This window comes from Bos javanicus, chromosome 3, assembly GCF_032452875.1.
Source record: "Bos javanicus breed banteng chromosome 3, ARS-OSU_banteng_1.0, whole genome shotgun sequence".
Classification (NCBI taxonomy): Eukaryota; Metazoa; Chordata; class Mammalia; order Artiodactyla; family Bovidae; genus Bos; species Bos javanicus.
In genome coordinates, this window is record NC_083870.1 from 64,831,335 (window position 1) to 64,835,588 (window position 4,254).

The following is a 4,254-nucleotide window of genomic DNA, read 5'->3' on the forward strand; positions in this document are numbered from 1 at the left end:
GTTTTTTCAGGAGTAGAGAGACAAGTGTAAAGAAAAGTCTTAAGATCTTTTCTCCTTTGGATGCCAACATTAACAGTGTATAGTTCAGTACCTGAGGCCCAGGAAGACTTTTTAAACTAGCTGATATTATTAAGAGAACTGGTTTTGGGAGACATCCTTCCATTCTTCGAATTACAACCCCTCAAGCCAATGGGTCAAACTATGTTCATTTATGACTTTGCTAGAGCTCCTAAAATAATTTTATTTGATAAATCATTCAATAAATTGATGTAGACATAACTATCATTTCACATATTAGGAAAGCAATGTGCTTCAAAAGAAATGTGGCATAGTGAAAAATGTTAAAAGAGTACTTTGTTAAATTATCTAGAAAAGACAGTTTAAAGAAGTTCATGTTTTTTTTTTTTTAATTCATAGAAGATAAAGGTAAAGAATAAGTAGATGGATGTATATTAGTAGAACAAATTTAATGCAGTTAAATACACTAAATAAAATAGTACCCTTTTTGAAATTACTGCTTTCTACATATTATTATGATTTTTATTTAAGCTGATATCCTGGTCAAGAGCAGTGAGAATTATGCCCTAGTTTTACAATTGCTATGTGAAAATAAAGAATTCTTCATAAATTTGAACATTATTTTTGTGCAGGGACAATGCTAATTTTCTCTGTATTGTTCCAATTGTAGCATAAGTGTTGCTGAAGTGAGCACTAAAGTATATCAAAATGCCCAAATCTAAAAAACTGTATCAATGGCTCAAGCAATTTTAGAAATTGATCTAAAATGAATGTGAAATATTGACGTTGTAGGACATTAGATACATTGGTTGTATGAGAACACTTGGCCTTACCTGGTGGTGCTAGTATTAAAGAACACGTCTTCCAATGAAGAAGACATAAGAGTCATGGGTTCAATTCCTCAGTCAGGAAGATCCCCTGGAGGAGGGCATGGCAACCACCTTCAGTATTCATGCCTGGAGAATCCCATGACAGAGGAGCCTGGCAGGCTATGGTCCATGTGGTCACAAAGAGTCAGACATGACTGAAGCCACTTAGCACATGCATATATGGGAGAACTACATTTCTGATAGGACACTAGAGAGGAGTTAATAGCTTATATTTTCATAATAAGAAAGAACTATGAAAAAAATGCATCTATATCTTAGAAGAAAATTTTAACAGACCTACATTTAATATTTCTAGAACTAACACCAAAAAAAGATGTCCTATTCATCAGAGGGGACTGGAATGAAAAGTAGGAAGTCAAGAAATACCTGGAGTAACAGGAAGTTTGGCCTTGGATTATAAAATAAAGCAAAGCAAAGGATAAAATAATGTTGCCAAGAGAATGCACTAGTCATAGCAAACACCCTCTTCCAGCAACACAAGAGATGACTCTACACATGGACATCACCTGATGGTCAATAATGAATTCAGACTAATTATATTCTTTGCAACAAAAGAAGGCAAAGCTCTATACAGTCAGCAAAAACAGACCTGGAGATAACTGTGGCTCAGATCATGAACTCCTTATTTCAAACTTCAGACTTAAATTGAAGAAAGTAGGGAAAACCACTAGACAATTCAGTTATGACCTAAATCAAATCCCTATGATTATACAATGGAAGTGACAAAAAGAATCAAGGGATTACATCTGATAGAGTGCCTGAAGAACTATGGACAGAGGTTTATAACATTGTACAGGAGGTGGTAATCAAAACCATCCCCAAGAAGAAATGCAAAAAATAAAAATGGTTGTTTCAGGAGGCCTTGGAAATAGCTGAGAAAAAGAAGAGAAGCAAAAGGCAAAGGAGAAAAGGAAAGATATATTCATCTGAATGCAGAATTCCAAAGAACAACAAGAAGAGACAAGAAAGCCTTTCTAAGTGATCGATGCAAAGCGATAGAGGAAAACAATAGAAAGAGAAAGACTAGAGATTTTGATACCAAGGGAACATTTCATGCAAAGATGGGCACAATAAAGAACAGAAACAATATGGACCTAACAGTAGCAGAAGATATTAATAAAAGGTGGCAAGAATACACAGAAGAGCTATACAAAAAAGATCTTCATGAACCAGATAATCACAATGGTGTGATCACTCACCTGGAGCCATATCTGGAATGCAAAGTAAAGTGGGCCTTAGGAAGAATCACTATGAACAGAGCTAGTGGAGGCGATGGAATTGCAGTTGAGCTATTTCAAATCCTAAAAGATGATGCTGTGAAAGTGCTGCACTCAATATGCCAGCAAATTTGGAAAACTCAGCAGTGGTCAGGGCCACAGGAATGGAAAAGATCAGTTTTCATTCCCATCCCAAAGAAAGGCAATGCCAAATAATGTTCAGACTACCACACAATTGCACTCATTTCACACACTAGCAAAGTAATGCACAAAATTCTCAAAGCAAGGCTTTAATACTACGTAAACTGAGAACTTCCAGATGTTTAAGCTGGATTTAGAAAAGGCAAAGGAGCCAGAGATCAAATTGAAAGCATCCATTGGATCATAGGAAAAACAAGAGAATTCCAGAAAAACATCTGCTTCATTGACTACGCTAAAGCCTTTGACTGTGTGTATCATAATAAGCTGTGGAAAACTCTTAAAGAGATGGGACCACTTTGCCTGCCTCCTGAGAAATCTGTATGAAGGTCAAGAAGCAACATTATACGTCTTTTAGTGTTGCAATATTTTTTTCTTATGGATAACAGGTAATGAAAAAAGATTAAGAAACATTGCAATAGAGTTTTTAACTTTAAATTAATATTTAAAAGCAAAATATTTTGCTATAAGGAATTAAACACATATATATTAAGATTTTCTTTTGGGTAGTTGCCATGAAATATCTGAGATATTTCTTTAAATAAACTAATTTTAATCTACTCTGTGCCAAAAAAATAAATAAAATTGAAAACATTAGAAAACATTGCTGTGAAATGTTGTATCCAGATGATAATAGATATAGATAGAAAAATGGGCTTCCCGGGTGTCTCAGATGGTAAAGCATCTGCCTGAAATACAGGAGACCCAGGTTCAATCCCTGGATTGGGAAGATCCCTTGCAGAAAAGAATGGCAACACACCCCAATATTCTTGCCTGGAGAATTCCATGGACAGAGGAGCCTGGCGAGCTACAGTCCATAGGTTTGAAAAGAGTTGGGCATGAATAAGCAACTAATACACACACAGATAGACAGATAGATGAATGACAGATTATAGTTATGTAATTATTTGAATTTGGCAATAAGGAGTTCAGAATCTGAGCCATAGACAGCTCCTGGTCTTGTTTTTGCTGACTGTATAGAGCTTCTCATCTTTGGCTGCAAAGAATACAATCAATCTGATTTCGGTGTTGATCATCTGGTGATGTCCATGTTAAAGTCTTCTCTTGTGTTGTTGGAAGAGGGTGTTTGCTATAACCTGTGCATTTTCTTGGAAAAACTCTATTAGCACTTGCCCTGCTTCATTCCGTATTCCAAAGCCAAATTTGCCTGGTACTCCAGGTGTTTCTGGACTTCCTACTTTAGCATTCCAGTCCCCTAAAATGAAAAGGACATCTTTTTTGGGTGTTAGTTCTAAAAGGTTTTGTAGGTCTTCATAGAACCATTCAGCTTCTTCAGCATTACTGGTTGGGGCATAGACTTGGATTACTGTGATATTGAATGGTTTGCCTTGGAAACGAACAGAGATCATTCTGTTGTTTTTGAGATTGCATCCAAGTACTGCATTTCTGAATCTTTTGTTGACCATGATGGCTACTCCATTTCATCTAAAGGATTCCTGCCTGCAGTAGTAGATGTAATGGTCATCTGAGTTAAATTCACCCATTCCAGTCCATTTTAGTTCGCTGATTCCTAGAATGTTGATGTTCAGTCTGGCCATCTACTGTTTGACCACTTCCAATTTGCTTGATTCATGGACCTAACATTCCAGGTTCCTATGCAATATTGCTCTTTACAGCATCGGACTTTGCTTCTATCACCAGTCACATCCACAAGTGGGTATTGTTTTAGCTTTGGCTCCATCCCTTCATTCTTTCTGGAGTTATTTCTCCACTGATCTCAAGTAGCATATTGGGCACCTACCGACCTGGGGAGTTCCTCTTTCAGTATCCTATCATTTTGCCTTTTCATACTATTCATAGGGTTCTCAAGGCAAGAATACTGAAGTGCTTTGCCATTACCTTCTCCAGTGGACCACATTCTGTCAGACCTTTCCACCATGACCCACCCATCTTGGTGGCCCCTTATTGCC

General features: G+C 36.9%; 1 non-coding gene across 1 annotated transcript; it reads right to left on the minus strand.

Moving 5' to 3' along the window:
* Positions 1-605: 605 nt before the first annotated feature.
* On the minus strand, positions 606-712 carry LOC133245413 (U6 spliceosomal RNA). Its single transcript, XR_009735677.1, has one exon. It is a non-coding gene; the product is annotated as a U6 spliceosomal RNA (small nuclear RNA).
* Positions 713-4,254: the final 3,542 nt, after the last annotated feature.